This window comes from Trichomycterus rosablanca, chromosome 7, assembly GCF_030014385.1.
Source record: "Trichomycterus rosablanca isolate fTriRos1 chromosome 7, fTriRos1.hap1, whole genome shotgun sequence".
Classification (NCBI taxonomy): Eukaryota; Metazoa; Chordata; class Actinopteri; order Siluriformes; family Trichomycteridae; genus Trichomycterus; species Trichomycterus rosablanca.
The window spans coordinates 1,047,656-1,066,122 of record NC_085994.1 but is presented as its reverse complement, the minus strand read 5'-3'; the positions used below and the strand labels follow the sequence as shown (position 1 = coordinate 1,066,122).

Sequence of the window (18,467 nt, the reverse complement as noted above, 5' to 3'; positions counted from 1 at the left end):
GTAAGGGTCGGCACCGGTGGCTCGGTGGGTAGCGCTGTCTCCTCACAGCGAGAAGGTCCTGGGTTCGGCGGGGCGGTCCGGGTCCTTTCTGTGTGGAGTTTGCATGTTCTCCCCGTGTCTGCGTGGGTTTCCCCCGGGAGCTCCGGTTTCCTCCCACAGTCCAAAAACATGCAGTCAGGTTCATTGGAGACACTGAATTGCCCTGTACTGTAGGTGAATGTGTGTGTGTGTGTCCTGCGATGGACTGGCGCCCCGTCCAGGGTGTTACTCTGTGCCTTGTGCCCATTGAAAAGCTGGGATAGGCTCCAGCACCCCCCCTCCCCCCGCAACCCTGATTGGATAAGCGGATAAGAAAATGAATGAATGAATGAATGAATGAATGAATGCTTAGACCAGGTGCCCCTATGAATTGACGGCATCCCTGGCATTCGCCTATATCGCCTACGCCACCACCCGGCTCCGTATATACCTCAAACCGGCGGGAACGCCAGCTAACGTCTCCCTGCGTGTCCAGAAAACGCTTAAACTGTCCCTGACGCCCCAATTAAACATCAATTAGAATTTATTTACATCATAAAAAGAAAAGAACTCCGTTGGTCGCTTGTTTTGTAGTTTTTTTGTGAGAAGCTTTCTGGGATTGATCTTCAGTGAGTTATTCAGTCAGATCATCGCTAAGAATTTAGACACGCCCTCTTCTCAGGAGTGTAGGACGATGGGAAATGCGTCTGTGTAGAGAGAGAGAGCTAGGGTTGTGAGACGGACCCGGTGTGTCTTGGAGGAAGCGCATTCAACCCGTTTCCTTTCCAGGTTTGTGGCTGGCATGCGTAAGCAACAAGGGGCCCCGAAGCATTGTCAGGGGCCCCTGGCAGGGCAGATTACGCTTCAAATCCAGCTACAAATACGACACAAGCTTAGACAGTTGTAGCTCTTTAGAACCCAAACCAGCAAATAAAACGTATTAAAATGTAATCTTTAATCTCTGATTGATATTAAAGCTCTGATTGGAAAAAATCCAGACTGGAAACCAGCGCCGAGTCGAGCCCAGTAGCTCTCGGGCTGATTTCCATGAATAAACATGGCAACCTGTTGCTACCAACTTTGCAGCTTGTGTTTCTGAGAAGACGAGCCGCTAGGAGGAACGAATGAGAGATGCGCCGGATGAATAAAACCCCAAGACGTGTCATTTCACTGGGAAATAAAGGTACCAAAGTTCTCTCTTTATGCTTTTACGTTAATGTTTACAATCCAAACCCGACTGATCTGATAATAATCTGATTAACATTTTACACCAAAGGGATTGTCTCCAGTTCTGATTCCTCACTGACGACTCGGCTGTCGAACTCTGAAGATCCAGAAACAAGCCAGCCTTAAATCCATAAATCATAAAAGAAAAGCGGGCCAAGGGCCGAGCTCTGTGGAACACCTTGTATAACACAGCAGTGGAATGCTTGGATTTGGAATTGATATTGCTCTTCAAAATCGGGGGGGATTCCTGGTTCAATGTGGTCGAACGGTGGGTGTTTGCAAAGTATGTTAGATCTGGGGATCTAGGGTTCGAATCTCTGTGGTGCTATCGACCAGTCAGGTGTCTGCATGGACATGATTGGCTAACGTCTATTGTTAGGTGCGCTATTAGTGCCAAGTCAGGTGTGAGGACCGGGTTTACTGTGGCGACGTCTAAATACGGGTGAACTTTGTTTAATGCAAACTTTTCTGGTCAGGGTTGGGGTGGGTCCATCAATGCAGTAACACACCCTGGACAGGGGCCTCTTGGGGCCTAGACATAGCCAATCATGGCTGTATGTACTGTAGGATTCGAACCCGGGATCCCAGTGAGCGCTAATTCTGTATTTCTAAACTACTATAGACTTTATACTGTGGTGATGTGGATATTTTGCATCATGTCCCGACATAAAGGTAGAAATCGGATTATCGTCGTCAGAAAGTGCTGTAATATAGCGACTGCTTCTTTATTTTGTTTGAGGACGTTATTATATTTGGGTGCTCAGGTAATGCAGCAGTATTGTTACTATCGCTGAGGTCTTGGGTTCGAATCTCAGCTGTGTTATTGGCCATTCTATGCAGATATGAGCTGTGAGTACGTCTTAAAGGGGGCGACCGAAGCCCTGCGATGGATTGGAGCCAATCTGGGGTGTTCAAGCCATGGCCCAAATCTCTACCCAGACATAATGGTAACAGGTCCCGTCCTTCTGTCATCAGTTTACTATAATATTACTGTGTATATATTCATAAATATCTAATAAAAGAAAGACTGAGCTGAATTTAAATCAAACTCTCGTGTGTTCTGTTTTGTTTTGGGTTTTTTTGGAAACCCTCGTGACACCGGCGATCTACGAAAGCGATTGTTTGACTGCTTAGGAACCAGTTAAGTCTTTTTGGTAAACAAAGGAAAGATCTGCTCTTACTCAACATGATGTCGGTTTTACTCGCCCAGTCCCTCCCCCCCCCATGCCCTAACATGACTTTGATTTTGGCCTGTTTGTGCACCGGCGCGTTTATGTGACGACGTCTTACACCAGCGTAACGTCAGTACTGCCAGACGAGACGTGAAAAGTCACTTTCTGCCTCCGTTCAGACGCTTGCTGGGGGTCTGGATAGTCATTCATCGTCTAAGAGACGGATGTGCAAACAGACGGCCCTCGAGGGCTGCGAACGCACGCACAGGATGTTAGAATGGGCGGAGGAGAGCGCTCTGCGTTTAACGATGCTTAATGCAAGAGGCCGGAGTGAACTAGTGACCCCGGCGCGGTGTGTAATGAGATTATGATATTCCACACATCACTCACACTCATCATGTTCACGTCTTAATACTGCAGAGAAATAAATTAACAAGTATTTATCCAATCTGCACCATTGTTATGACTAAATCATGCATTAATGTGCACTTTTTTAGCTCTCTCTCTACACAGACGCATTTCCCATCGTCCTACACTCCCTAGAAGAGGGCGTGTCTAAATTCTTAGAGTCCTTAAAATGCTCCTACGAGGCGCCTTAATTCTAAGTGGTGCAGGTGAAAAGAAGCGGTCGGTATTGCACGTGTGTCGGAGGGGGCGTGTGTTAGTCAGGAGTACAGGTAACGGTGCAAACAAACCACAGATGGCGACATTTAGATACAATACAGCACAGAAATAAAAATATATCTTCATCGGGTCGTCAGTCCGTCGGTTTCATATGTTTAATGGACTTATGTGATTTGGAGACGGCAAACAGGGACATACCCGGATTTCTTTTGATTAATTCTGAAAGAAAGAGCACGTCCAACTTCCTGCACAGCCTGCTGTGTGTTCTTTTAAATACTGCCAGCATGAATGTGTGTTTTAGCACGAGCAGAGTCTAATATCACTATACTACACTAGACTATACCTGGTCAAAATCAGCACATTTAATCCTTGTAGTGAATTATTATAACGGACACTTATTCACACACCCCTAAGGAAGCAACATCAGTCAACTACGAAAAACATTTCTCTAAAAAACCTTCTAATACCGTGTTGTGCAGAAACAAGACTGGGAAATACTGTTCTAAAATAAATTCTAAATGAATTGTTTTAAATTAAAGTTTCTCAGACAGTACTGAAGGGGAAGGAGGAGATACGTGGTTTTGATGGACAGGTCTAGCAGCCAATGGAGATACATGTTACAGAGATTGTGTGATTTTTTTATCTTCTCATTGGTCATTTTGATATTCGCTGCTATGGACAGACGGAGATTTATACCCACAATCAACACGTGTAAACAAGTGAAAACCGTTAAAAGTGGAGATACGTGTTTTTCATCAGACAGCGGCGATATTTAATTTATGTCATGATTTAATTGTTCATTATTCCTAATCTGCTGAGAGTCCTAGGAAGATGAATTAGAATAAGATAAAATAAGATAAAAAAATAAGATTAAATAATATAAGATAAAATAAGATTAAAAATAAGATTAAAAATAAGATTAAAAATAAGATAAAAAATAAGATAAAAAATAAGATAAAATAAAAAAAATAAGATAAAATAAAACAAGATTAAATAATAAGATAAAAAATAAGATTAAATAATATAAGATAAAATAAGATTAAAAATGAGATTTAAAATAAGATTAAAAATAATATTAAAAATAAGATAAAATAAAATAAAACAAGATAAAATAAGAAAAAAAAATAATATTAAATAATAAGATAAAAAATAATATTAAATAATATAAGATAAAATAAGATAAAAAAATAATATTAAATAATATAAGATAAAAGATAAAATAAAATAAGATAAAATAAGATAAAAAATAATATTAAATAATATAAGATAAAAAATAAGATAAAATAAAATAAGATAAAAAATAATATTAAATAATATAAGATAAAAATAAGATAAAATAAAATAACATTTAAAAAATAAAATAAGATTAGAAAAAAGATAAAATAAAATAAGGTAAATAAAATAAAATAAAATAAGATAATAAAAGATAAAAATAAGATAAAATAAAACAAGATAAAATAAAATAAGGTAAAAAAAATAAGATATAAAAGTAAGGTAAAATAAATAAAAAAATAAGATAAGATAAAATAAAATAAAATAAAAAATAAGATAAGATAAAATAAAATAAGATTAATTGTTGGCTTAATTGTTCATTAATTGCATTTATATTTTCGGCATTTAGCAGACGTGTTTATCCAAAGTGACTTACATTACAGTCTGAGCAATTGAGGGTTAAGGGGAACCTGGCCATGGTGGGCCTTGAACCAGTGACCTCTCGATTACTAGTCCAGTATCTTAACCACTAGGCTACGGCTTGCCCTGTTTAAATAATATAAAAGCATGAGAGAGGTTTCTGTGTGGAACAGAGCAGCAGAGCTTTTGTCTGAACGAGTTTTTCCACAGTTGGTGGACGATGGTTCTCAGATTATCGGTCTGAGCTCTCGCTCGGCTCATATCGAGCATCAGCTGTCGGAAACGACCCTCAAAACCGAGAGCATTAATCGAACGACGACCTGTGCGTCGGGTATCGGTTAACTGGTTAATCATTACCGTCCCTGGGCGGCGGCCCTCGTCTGAAGGAACAGCCTTTATGTTTAGCGCAGATCCTGCTAACAACCTTTACTCGCCTGTTTATGTAATTAGCACATAAAACAACTTGCGTCCCAGGTTATTGCGACCCTGCATTGATGCCTCGTGTTTGCTTCGGTATCTTTTACAGGCAAGTTGGGCACTGCGACAGAATATTGTCTAAGCAATTGAGGGTTAAGGGCCTTGCTCAGGGGCCCAACAGTGGCAACTTGGCAGTGGTGGGGCTTGAACAAGCGACCTTCCGATTACTAGTCCAGTACTTTAACTGCTAGGCTACAATCCCTCCATACATCCTGTAACATACTGGGCTGACGTGACGGAGCAAATCTCAGCCTGCGACTCGTGAACGGGATTCGGCGGTAACCCGTCCCTCCCTTCCTATAAAAGCGCTTTAGCAACAGGTAAAGACCTGCCGCTAATAGACCTGGGAGATGTTTAAACGCACGGGGACACGCCCTGGTGGCAGCCGCCCCTCGTCGCTTCATTCTTTACATTCCACGCCGTGTGTATCATAGCTGCACGACTGCTAATCACATTTCCAGCCACAGACAGCGCGGCGTGTCTTCTGATTATCATCACAATAAAGAACTTTGTGTCGGTCACCCCCCCAGTTTAGTCCTTTCACATGGACAGTAGAGACCCCCCCCCCCCCCACACACACACACACACACACCATCCCCCAAAACCTATTGTCTACAGTCGGTACTTGACTCCTTTAACTAGCTTCCATCTCACCTCTACTTCTCATTAAAAGCACACGTATAACATTCTTACTGGACTAGAGATCAGAAGGTCGCTGGTTCAAGCCCCACCACTGCCACTGTTGGACCCCTGAGCAAGGCCCTTAACCCTCAATTGCTTGAACTGATTCCTGTGTAAAAGTAAATTATAAGCAAACTAGTAGAGATCTGTGGGTGCAGGTTCGTATTTTGAAGCCGTGATGTGTAAAAATAATTCTGCGGAACTTTTGAGTCTGTGCTTCAAAAATCAGTCCTAGGAAGATGAGATAAAATAATATAAGATCAAATAAACTAAGATTAGAAAACGTGCAGGTCCTAATCTGCTGCGAGTCCTAGTTAGATAAGATAAGATAAAATAAGACAGGATAGAATTAAATGAAATAAGATTAGAAAAAACAAGATAAAATAAAATAAGATGATAAAATATGATAAGATGAAAAAAATAATAAAATTAAAACAAGATAAAAAAAATATATAAAAAATAAAATATAAAAAATAAGATAAAATAAAAAACAAAAAATAAGATGAGATAAGATAAAATAAAATAAGAAAAAAATAATAAAATTAAAACAAGATATAAAAAAAAAAGATAAAAAATAAAATATAAAAAATAAGATAAAATAACAAATAAAAAATAAGATAGATAAGATAAAATAAAAAAAGATAAAAAATAAGATAAAATAAAAAAAAGATAAAAAAAAAGATAAAATAAAACAGGATAAAATAAAATAAGATTAGAAAAAACAAGATAAAAATAAAGTAGGATAAGAAAAAAAAAAAAAAGATAAAATAAAATAATATAATATAAAATAAAATAAGGTGGTCTTGTATTATCCCACCGGATAATAAACAGCAGTGAGAATGGCAAGCGTATAGAAATATAAGAATATATACATGTACAGATAAATAAAAGTTAGTTTGGATTGTATTGATGTTTGCTTTGATTACAGACGTCTGCTAAACGGCATCGACGTCAACTAAACGCTGGCACAATTTAAGTCCTGCAGTATCGTATCTCTTCGAGAGATTTACATTTAGCAGACACGTTTATCCAAAGCCACTTAGAGCTGCGACTTATGACTTACAAAAGGACCTTGCTCAGGGGTCCAACAGTGGCAGTGGTGGGGCTTGAACCAGCAACCTTCTGATCTCTAGTCCAGCACCATAACCGCTGGATTTAAGAATTTTATAATTGTGTTTTAATGAGAAGCAGAGATGAGATGGAAGCTAGTTGGAGGAGTCAAGTAACAACTGGGGGGGGGGGATCCGGTCAGCAGAACAACAAGCTGCTGACATTAATAACAGAGGTGGGTGTTACTATATTTTCTGGACGATCACATACACCCCGACCTGTTTAATTCGAGTCATTCTGCAGTGATGATGGTGGATTGTGGACCGTCGGGGTCGTGCTGTACGCTGATACGAACGGAGCTGCTTATCTTAAAGCGTCCGGCCGCTACGGCTTTGTTCTTTTTACTTAAAGGAAGAATGAAATACGAGTGAGGTTCTGTTTAGATAAAGCTCCTAACGACCACAATTCAGATTCGTATATAAATCACACCAGAACTAATACAAAAGTATTTCATGTATGTTTTATATCTGTCATTTTTATGTGTAATAATTCCACCCCTGGTTATTAAAATATTCTGCTCAATCAAGTACAGTTTTATACAAGGAGAATCTAAGTATGTGCTGTGTTGCTATCATTACCAATATTTTGTTAAAAAAGAAAGAGGAGGGTCAAACCAAACCCAGAGATTGCTAGAAGTTGGGGAGCCCAGCAGCACAAGTCCTGACTCATTACTGTTTACTTAAAATCATCTCCTGCCCAGGTGGCACAGCTGGCACGACCGTCAGTGCCTGCAACAGAGAAAATCAGCCACTGGTCTGCTGGGTGGGAGAAGACGGGGCTAAAAAGTGGGCGGGGTCTTCGATGCAGTGTAAGGACCCTGGTTAGTAGCCCGAGGCGCCTGCACAGAGGTGGAGATCGGCGCGCGACTCTCCGCGCGTGAGACCGACCTCATGCGTCGATCCACCAAAGTACGGGCGAATAAAAAGGGGGCGCTCGAGCGCTCACACGTCGGAGGGAGGGCGGGTCAGGAGAATATACCCTCCTCGTATAAACTGGGAGAAAATGGCAAGATAAAATAGGTGTGACAAAAACTGGGTAGTGGAATTGGAACAAGCTCAGATCTGGATATCATTAGCATAAAAAATACTGACCAGTACACACCCCTGGGGAACTCCTTCGTCAGTGGAACAAGTTTCCTCGTTTATAATTTGGATTATTGAAGAATGCACCACAGTTCGCCCATCAGACCTGGAATCAGGTCAGGTTTTCTGATGGTATGGGGGCGCCGAAATCAACAGGTCTCAAAAATCCTGATAAGAATCAAATGTGTTTGGGTTCTTTTGCCAGTTTGATCACTAAGCAGACGAAACATTCGAGGTTTTAAGTAAACGGGTATAAATATGAGGTGCCAACATCAGTTCAAATGATCACGCTCGTATATGTAGGTCTTTATAGAGTAATCGTAAAGATTATAAGTAGAGATGTACCGATCGGGGTTTTTGGCACCGATTCCGATCTCCTTTCAGGGACATCGGCCGATAGCCGATTCTGATTTAGCAGTAAATAAAATAAATAAACTTAAAAAGAGCCTCACAGTGAAGATAAACCGGAGCAGCGCGCGCGTGTGTGTTTGTGCCTTTAGAAGAGACGCTTTGTTCACAGTATCGCTATAAGTGATTCATTGATTCATGAGTCGATTCGTTTTATGTGAAGCGTAAGTTTCTCTTGTCAGTTATCTCTCCGTGTTTACTGTTATTAATTAAATGTCGTGATTTTAAATAAACACCAGCTACTACAGAACATTCTGTGTGACTCTCTTACATTATAAAGCTTCATTATACTGAGTATTACCACAGATCTGTAACCGAGTCAGACTCGTTCCGTATAAGGAGCTAAAAGTTCAGCAGATGATCCTGAACTAACGAATTTGGTAATGAATAAACTTTTGCCTCTGATTGGCTCTGTAACGTTTTCTGTTCTCATCTACATCACAAGTAAGAACCGCTTACGATTTACCAAAGTGAACCAGGAGTTTATATAACGTGCTGATAGAATCGACTCAGATGTGACCGGGTTGAATTATCTTTTTAAAGTAAATATTACGATCAGCAAAATTACATCGTATGTATGATGCACAACGTTAATGATGTTATTTTAGGTCATGAAGAGCTTTCACGATGGTTTCTGTACGATGGTTGATGAATGGTGATGTGATGGTTGGTGCTTCGTAGCTCAAAGTCTGGATCGATCCACTGAGCTGTTAACTTAACGTGATCTTTATATATCACACGATCGGATCGGCTACTTTTAGGAAATATCGGCCGATCGCCGATAGCATATTTTGATTAAAAATCGGCCGATACCGATCCGTAGCCGATCGATCGTCCCATCTCTAATTATAAGATTAAACAGCTCGTCTCTTCTGCACATCGATCCCTGATTAAAAGACACTGTTACCGGGGAAACCACAGCATCCAGAAGTAAATTTAGGGTAGAAACAGAATTCTATTAGGTGCCGTGTAGTCATTTAAACATGACAAAATCATGATCTATCGAATAAAGACGACACGAACTCAGCTCGATGCCTCATCACTCCGTCACTCTTGTAAATAACGTGACCCATCGTGTCCTCTGTGCTGAATTCTTTAGGTAAAAAATTCATCTAAAATCCTACAGGCATCAGAAATGTGCAGCATAATGAATATTTGACACGTTTATTGATGCCAGTGCGGCGTGGCATGTTTACTAGATCTGTAGAATTTACCCACAGCAGTCAGGTTAAGACATGTGGGCATTTACCTTTAATAACAAGTTATCTTTTATAATAGTAAAAAAGCAAGAAAATACATTAAGACTAAAGAGGTGCATTTCCTGAAGTGCAATTGCAGCTCAGCAGTTGTCCGAATACTTTTGGTCATGCATGCAGAAGTTCAGTAGTTAGAGTTTGGACGGATAACAGCGTACTTAACAAAGCATTCTGGGACAGTACATGCGCCGGCGCTCTAAATAAAGCACGAGTACGCAGACATACGCGGCTGGACCTGTCATCGTGATCCATATCTGACCACACACACCCCGCGGAACACACTGCAGCTGCCGGGTTGGGATCTAAGCTCGGCCGCGGGCGGGGTGTAGTGTTACCGCAGAGACCGCTGTGGTCAAACACGGGTCAGCATGGTAACCCTGGACACCAATCACTGACACAATAAATAGGGACGGATCTGAGCTTTAATCAACCGCTTTATACACTGGGCGCAAGTTCGCCCCCCCACGCCGATCATGTCCAGGTGATAGCAGTGCTGAGATTCGAACCCGGATTTAAGCACTGTTTGGCTTTCGTAATAGACTGTCATCCCATCCCACCTCCTTGTTTCTACACTCACTGTCCAGTTTATCAGCTCCACTTACCATATAGAAGCACTTTGTAGTTCTACAATTACTGACTGTAGTCCATCTGTTTCTCTGCATGGTTTGTTACCCCCTTTCATGCTGTTCTTCAATGGTCAGGACCCCCACAGAGCAGGTATTATTTAGGTGGTGGATCATTCTCAGCACTGCAGTGACACTGACATGGTGGTGGTGTGTTAGTGTGTGTTGTGCTGGTACGAGTGGATCAGACACAGCAGCGCTGCTGGAGTTTTTAAACACCTCACTGTCCCTGCTGGACCGAGAATCGTCCACCAACCAAAAATATCCAGCCGACAGCGCCCCGTGGGCAGCGTCCTGTGACCACTGATGAAGGTCTAGAAGATGAGCGACTCAAACAGCAGCAATAGATGAGCGACCGTCTCTGACTTTACATCTACAAGGTGGAACGACTAGGTAGGAGCGTCTAATAGAGTGGACAGTGAGTGGACACGGTGTTTAAAACCACTCACACCAGCACAACACACACGAACACACCACCACCATGTCAGTGTCACTGCAGTGCTGAGAATCATCCACCACCTAAATAATACCTGCTCTGTGGTGGTCCTGTGGTGGTCCTGATTATTGAAGATGGACTACAGTCGGTAATTGTAGAACTACAAAGTGCTTCTATATGGTAAGTGGAGCTGATAAAATGGACAGTGAGTGTAGAAACAAGGAGGTGGTTTTAATGTTATGGCTGATCGGTGTATGTGGGTAAGGTACCGGAGCCCCACCACATCCAGGTCGTCACTGTTGGGCCCTTGAGCAAGGCCCTTAACCCTCAATACACTGCACTGTAAGTCACTTTACAGTGACTGTAAAAACACGTTGACCCGAAAGTCATGTGACCAAATCTCAAAGCATTTGTTAGGGCATCTAACGTCTGAACTACGCTTCCAACGAGATGAACGTTGACCCGACTACAGAAAGTAATCAGCCACGTCCAAATCACAGCCTAAATAATAGCGTCTACTTTTTAAATTTTACACTCGTGTTCTATAATCATTAACGTCTCGTTTTTTGTATTTATTATCTAGTGAGCAGGCGATTATCAGCCTTAGGAATCGGAGTCCATTGCGTCTGTATTCAATCCTGTAAAACGGAGCCACACCAATGGCTGTAGTACAAACAGGCCCAGAATGTGCATTTCCTTCTCATGGTTATCGTATTCTGACCCCCCCGACCCGCGTCTGCATCCTACGGTCCCACGTGCCGGCGATCTCGGAGACGGACGCGGACGGTCGCATTGAGAGCGTGGTTTTAAAAGCCGTGTGCTGAGAGCTGGAGCGCGGCCGGCGTGTTTCCGTTACTCGGCCTGTATTTGTGTACCGAGTTGCCATGTAAACACGCTGGCTGCTCGGCCTCGGGTGTGTGTGTGCGTGTGTGTGTGTGTGTGTGTGTGTGTGTGTGTGTGTGTGGTTATATTAGAAGCTTGATCCGAACTCCGAGGTCTGATTCGGAGTTTAAGGGATTTGTCCGAACAAGCGAGGGAACGGTTTTGAGCGAATGCCTTCCTCACAGAGCGGAACGATTAGCAACCTATTATTATCCACGCGCGTCTGCGGGTGTGTTTCCATTTATTTTAGGATGGAAGTTGCCACATCATGACAAAACAAATTCAAATAGAAGATTAAGTACATAACTGCTGTGTAAACTGAAGTGGGCAGGTTAATCGCTGCTACAGATTGTGATGATGGATTAAGTCCAACACCAGCAAAATGAATAAATAATAAATAAATAAATAATCATAGAGTAACGAGTTTAAAGTTTTTACCAACTGCTTCATCCTGCTCAGGGTTGCAGTGGGTCTGGTTTTACTGGGAAATGCTGTAAATGGACAGGACGGTGATCCATCGCACCTTCCTCAGCCATAGCCAGTCATGTCTGTCTGTCTGTCTGTCTGTCTGTCTGTATAGATGCCCGGTTGGCTGATATCTCAGCGGTGCTATAAAATATGAACCCAAACTAGCTGGGCGGGTCGCTTCTCTAGAGTTTCTGTGCAGAATCCCTAAAGGATTCACGACACCGTTTGTTTTATTTGGTTCTATTCACAGGTAATTTTATTGCTTAATTTATTGTGGTCAGGGTTGCGGTGGGTCCAGTTTCTCGGAATCACTGGGCGCGATGCACCGACACACCCCGGACAGGATGACAATTCACAATCATGTCTGATGGAAGGCATGCAGGGCAGTTGTAGCCTAGTGGTTAAGGTACCGGACTAGTAATCGAAAGGCCGCTGGTTCAAGCCCCACCACTGCCAGGTTGCCACTGTTGGGCCCCCGAGCAAGGCCCTTAACCCTCAGTTGCTTAGACGCTGGGATAAAAGCGTCTGTTAAATGCTGTAAATGTAAATGAATCCATGAAGGATTCATGACACCGTTTGTTTCATTTGGCTCTATTTACAGTTGAGATTGTTTTTCACTGTTACTTTATTGTGGTCAGGGTTGCGGTGGGTCCAGTTTCTTGGAATCACTGGGCGCGATGCACTGACACACCCCGGACAGGACGCCAATCCGAATCCACAATTCTGGGCAGTTATAGCCTAGTGGTTAAGGTACCGGACTAGTAATCGAAAGGCCGCTGGTTTAAGCCTCATCACTGCCAGGTTGCCACTGTCGGGCCCCCGAGCAAGGCCCTTAACCCTCAATTGCTTAGACAAAATATACTATCACAGTAGTGTAAGTGGCTTTGGATAAAAGCGTCTGTTAAATGCTGTATGTAGACGCCTGAATGGATCGTGATTTAATGCTGTGCCACGGCTACTCCAAAAAACTGACGGGTACTGACGGGCCATTTCCTTTATTTGCTAATATTTACAATTAATCATGTTTGATATTGTTTAACAACAACAGAATTGTAAATAGCAACGTTTATGTTTACGCTGGGCTGTGGAACTAGCACTGAGAACCGCCCAGTTTCACTGGTATTAATCCCATTAATAATTGACTCTACAAGACAAACAACACACCCCACCCTACATCACCTGAGCTTCGTTTCTCTCTACAAATACAAAAGATAGTTCCTACAACTTTTCTGCTTCGTCCGGGCGGTACGGTCGGCGCACTCGGCTCCGTCGAGCCCATCGGCGGCTCTCGGGAGGCAGGGCGATTTTTAACGAGCGGATCAGAGCCGTACTAACAAGGTTAGCTGCTCGCAGGAGAGCTGGTCGGAGTGGGTCAGATCGTCTGGTCTCTCTCGCCGGGCGCGCCAATTACCCTCGTTATCGGCGTGGCTTTGGAAGGCGCGGGCGCTGGCGGATGAAGGGAGATCAATAGAGAGCCGCCGTCGCGTGAGGCGCTCGTTAGGCCGAGCTACTGTCCGCCGGGCAGGTGCGACGGGTGAACGTTCGGCTGAACGAATGTGGACGTAAACGGCAATCTAATATACCGTGACGTTTTGGCGTCCGAAAAACGATGCGCCAGTGCTTGTCTCACTCATACGCACATACGGAAAAGTGACTATAATATTTTATACACCATTACGACACTATAATACCATCAGACATCGTTTTGGACCGTCTATTTCAACTCATCCTTAGTAGGAGTGAGTGAGTAAATGTGGGGTGTGAGATGGTCTGCAAATGACTGAATATATACAGTGTAGAGCCACAACAAATGGGCACAAATCCCCACAAGGACACTCCAAAATCTTATGAAAAACCTTCTCAGAAAAGTGTGTGTGTGTGTGTGTGCCATGATTCACATTAAATCCAAGTCACAGTATGGATTTAAACTCATATATTTATAGGACATTTTAGCTCTTGTACTTCTCGTACCTTTGTAAGACAAGCGAGGAAGATCGATTTTATCCTTCTTGTGGTTCAAACCCTAACAACAAGGACAAACTGCGTTCCTAAATGAATAATACTCTATGTGTCACATACACACAGCCCCACTCCACACGTCCTGATCAACTATAGCTGCTGATTGGTTCGTATCTGTTACGCTATTGTTATTACCGTTCTGTCCACATGCGAATGCACATGCAAACCCCGAGGCCTGAGACAGGAGACCACAGTGTGTTTGATGCCTTTTGAACGTTACAGGAATTATTTTAGAAGTACGAATACTACCTGGCAACCCACACTAAAAACAGGAGCGGAGTCCAAAGTAAAAACACTGGTGATGCATATTGTTAATGCATTTCTCAAGCTGCAGTTAATGAGGTAATAAACTATTAAATTAAGCATAAAATCCAGAGCAGGTCACACATCTGCATTTAAACCTCTATTTACTGAGCAGTTTTAAACGGACTTTTTAAACATACATTTTGGGAACAATTCAGTAATCTATAAAACTATTATAGTAATTCTATTCAGAAACACTTTTATTTCACTTCTGCTTCCATATTTACACGCTCTGCTGCCGTGCATGTCGCTGAAGCTCTAAAACACCCTGTAGTTTACAGCTGGGAAACACTGGCTCATATTAACTCACTCAGCATCGTTCAGCATCAGTTTAATAGTATAAAGTTAAATCTAGTCAAAAACACAGGACAGTAACGCAGGTACGTCACCACCTAAAGCCACTGAGAATGTAATCGCACATATAGATGCAGAGTTGGTCAAAACCATACAGGTAGACTTAACCTTACTGTCATTTCTCAAAGTGCACAGTAACACATCTAAACTATCTTCAGAATCATTTTACAGCGTTTTAGAAGTTCGGGATGCTTTCTGCTGCGACTGAGACCTTGAATCTAGCCGCCCCGTCCTGTCACAATGATAAGTAGCCACAGCCTAAACAGGTTTGGGATGATATGACCAAACGTTCATTATTAATCTCATTGCCAAGAGTGCTGAACAAAAACATCACTTATACGTCCCATGTCATTGACCCTATATATAAAAAAGGAGGTTCAAAATCACCTACTACATACATGCACAATGCATACCACATTCAGTATATACTGCATACTACACACAGTATATGCTGCATACTACACTCATTATATACTGTATACTACATACTACACTCAGTATATACTGTATACTACATACTACACTCAGTATATACTGTATACTACATACTACACTCAGTATATACTGTATACTACATACTACACACAGTATATGCTGCATACTACACTCATTATATACTGTATACTACATACTACACTCAGTATATACTGTATACTACATACTACACTCAGTATATACTGTATACTACATACTACACTCAGTATATACTGTATACTACATACTACACTCAGTATATACTGTATACTACATACTACACACAGTATATGCTGCATACTACACTCATTATATACTGTATACTACATACTACACTCATTATATACTGTATACTACATACTACACTCAGTATATACTGTATACTACATACTACACTCAGTATATACTGTATACTACATACTACACTCAGTATATACTGTATACTACATACTACACACAGTATATGCTGCATACTACACTCATTATATACTGTATACTACATACTACACTCAGTATATACTGTATACTACATACTACACTCAGTATATGCTGCATACTACACTCATTATATACTGTATACTACATACTACACTCAGTATATACTGTATACTACATACTACACACAGTATATGCTGCATACTACACTCATTATATACTGTATACTACATACTACACTCAGTATATACTGTATACTACATACTACACTCAGTATATACTACATAATGCACTCAGTATATACAGCATACTGCACTCAATATATACTGTATACTGCACTCAGTATATGCTGCATACTACACTCATTATATACTGTATACTACATACTACACTCAGTATATACTACATACTGCACTCAGAATAAACTGTATACTGCACTCAGTATATACTACATAATGCACTCAGTATATACAGCATACTGCACTCAATATATACTGTATACTGCACTCAATATATACTGTATACTGCACTCAATATATACTGTATACTGCATACTGCACTCAGTATGTACTGCATACTGCACTCAGTATATACAGTATACTGCATACTACACTCTGTATATACTGCACACTGCATTCAGTACCTACTGTATACTGCACTCAGGACATACTAAATACTACACTGTATATACTACATACTGCACTCAGAATATACTGCATACTGCACTCAGTATATACTGCATACTGCACTCAGTATATACTGTATACTGCACTCAGTACCTACTGTATACTGCACTCAGAATATACTGCATACTGCACTCAGAACATACTACATACTGCACTCAGTATATACTATGTAATACGTACTGCACTCAGTATATACAGCATACTGCACTCAATATATACTGTATACTGCATACTTCACTCAGTATGTACTGCATACTGCACTCAGTATATGCTGTATACTGCACACTGCACTCAGTACCTACTGTATACTGCACTCAGGACATACTATATACTACACTCTGTATATACTACATACTGCACTCAGAATATACTGCATACTGCACTCAGTATATACTGCATACTACACTCAGTACCTACTGCATACTACATTCAGTATATATATACTGCATACTGCACTCTGTATATACTGCACACTGCACTCAGTACCTACTGCATACTGCATTCAGTATATACTGCATACTGCACTCGCGTTGCATGACGGGATGCAGGACCCCACAAAGATCGCTCTGGTCGCGTACTGAAAATGTTGTCCGGTGCAGTACGTCATCCGGGTATCTTTCGCGTACTGTATAGTGCATACTGATTTACGAGAGCAGTATGTAGTAGGTTATTAGAACACAGCCAACCTGTTGCTTCTAGCTGCAAAACACTTCGGCTTCGTCTACTTTACCTCGTACTGATACAGTAATAAAGAGCAAAGAGTCGAATCCAGCATGGAATCCTCGTCGATACAGATTATTAGAAGATATAACTTTGAAAAGATTAAACAGGAAAAGCTGAGAAGTGGAAGCTAAAGCGCGAGGATTTGCTGCCTGGCGGATCCCTGTGGCTTTAAATCAACCTGTTGCCTCAGGCTGGGAGACATTTCAGCCTGTTCAGTCGAGAAAGCGAATTTAAGAGACCAGAATCTACTAAGATAGAATTTAAACATTGCTTTAGGATCGAATCTGGCATAACATAACCGAGTTACAGTACAATACAGGAGCTTTCACGTTGTACGGAACTGTGTTACCACTAACAGCATTCCGCACAGGACGTGTGTTGGATTTTATTGTTAGATATACGAGTCGTAATTACAGAAATCAAAGTTTAAATTGCAGGTAAGACTCTATTCTTGCGAAAACAGGTGTTATTCCAGCTGCTGCAGCGAGGTTGGAAAAGTGAAAGAGGTACCAAAGTAAATGTACGGAACACTGTGATTTTACCACAAGCTAGTGTTTAATGAGCACTCGAGCTGGGGGCTGATACTGAAAAGTTATGCTAGCACACAGGCTAACAGTTAGCTGCACATTATCGAACGCGATAAGTTTAATTAGACACATTGAACACAAATAAGCGGTGAAGAATCTAGACTGTTACAGAAGAGATTCGATTCATATCGCCGAATAACCGTCGGTAGTTATGCTAAGCTAATCGAGTTGGTTCAGAGTTTACTTCAGAGTTGTGAACCGAAACGAAACTCACAAGCTCGTGATCATGACATGATTTATTCCTCTCTTTTTTTTTAAAAGTAAATATTATATTAATATTCACCGTGTGTTTGTTTTCTCGCCTTTTCTTTCCCAACTCTTCAGTTCGGTCTCCGTTGCTTTTGCTGCTGCTGCTGCTGCTGTTTCTCTCGGTTGGCAGAGTAACTGTCTCCAAGACTACAGTCACTATGGGTCTCGAGGCAACTGTTGCTACCCTCTCCTGCCTACGTCAGGATCTTCGGCTCCTCAGAGGGGGCGGGGCGGACTCACAAGCCGCGCCCGATTGGCTCGTAGCGATTCGTCGTTCCCGCTACAGCGCGCGCTCATAAGTATAAACGTTAAACGATTTACTTCAAAAACACGCAGATTTTACTCATAGTTAAAATGTATTTGTTAATCCGAACACTTTAATTCATATCATAAATCATAGAAGTGCAAATATACAAACTCTCATTCCCTCATGTGTTTTACTATTTGGAATTATGAATCGACTCTATTGATTCACCAAGCACCGATTCAGAAATGACTCGGCTCTAAGAGTCGATTCCACAAATATAGAAAATACTGTATA

At 41.5% G+C, this 18,467-nt stretch overlaps 1 protein-coding gene across 2 annotated transcripts in view; it reads right to left on the bottom strand.

Moving 5' to 3' along the window:
• rfx2 (regulatory factor X, 2 (influences HLA class II expression)) overlaps positions 1 to 18,078 on the bottom strand; it is a 65,169-nt gene extending 47,091 nt beyond the window's left edge. For both annotated transcript variants that reach the window (XM_062998809.1, XM_062998810.1), the window contains exon 1: positions 17,961 to 18,078. The gene's annotated coding sequence lies outside the window, so the exon portion shown is untranslated. The remainder of the gene's footprint in view (positions 1 to 17,960) is intronic.
• Positions 18,079 to 18,467: the final 389 nt, after the last annotated feature.